The following is an 826-nucleotide window of genomic DNA, read 5'->3' on the forward strand; positions in this document are numbered from 1 at the left end:
GAGGCAGCGACTAAGCGGTTATAAAGCCTCCGCCCCGCGCGCCGCTGCCCACTGCGCAGGCGCCATGCGAAGACACCTCACAACCGGCGTCGCCCCGCCAGGAGGGGGGCGCTGGGCTGGGCCGAGCGGGGTGGGGCGTGCTGGGCGTGCTAGAGCGGAGCTCCGCCTCTTCGGGGGTCAGGTGATTCCAGGACCTCCATCTTGAGGAGATGGTAACCCAACTGCTTTTTAGGCCTCCTGCTACAATACCTTCTCCCCGACCCCCGTCATCCGCAAGGTGGAGTTTTCGGTTTGCCTTTCCTCAAGGATGGGCCGATTGCCACTTGCAGCAAATGATACTTCAGTTACTCCATCTGTAAAAAGCAGATAAGGGTAAATCAGATGGTGACTCCGAGCTGGTCCACCTTCCAACACTTATTTTGTTGTTGTTTATTAAGCTTTAATTAATAAAGAATATATTCATTGAGCATCTGTTAAGTGGAGGCATTACTAGATAAGACAGACGGGGTCCCCCTATCTGCAAGAGAATTATAGAACAAAGTCCAAATCCCTTAATCTAACATTCAGTGGTCTTTGTGAGCTAATAAACTATTCCTAGGCCCACCTTCCATTCTTACCTCCTGGTAGCTTCGTTACTTACAATTTGTGGAAGGAGGCCGAGCATTTTTTTTGCCTAAAAGTGCCTTTCTTTTGCTGGTTCCCCACTACTCTGACCGGGGGAAGATCTGGATTCAGACTTACAAATGCGAGGCAAGCAAGCCACTTTAACAGCAATGGGAATGTATCAGTTAGGATTATACTCAGTTGCAAATAAAATAAAAAAAAT

The sequence above is a fragment of the Physeter macrocephalus genome, chromosome 3 (genome assembly GCF_002837175.3).
Source record: "Physeter macrocephalus isolate SW-GA chromosome 3, ASM283717v5, whole genome shotgun sequence".
NCBI lineage: Eukaryota > Metazoa > Chordata > Mammalia > Artiodactyla > Physeteridae > Physeter > Physeter macrocephalus.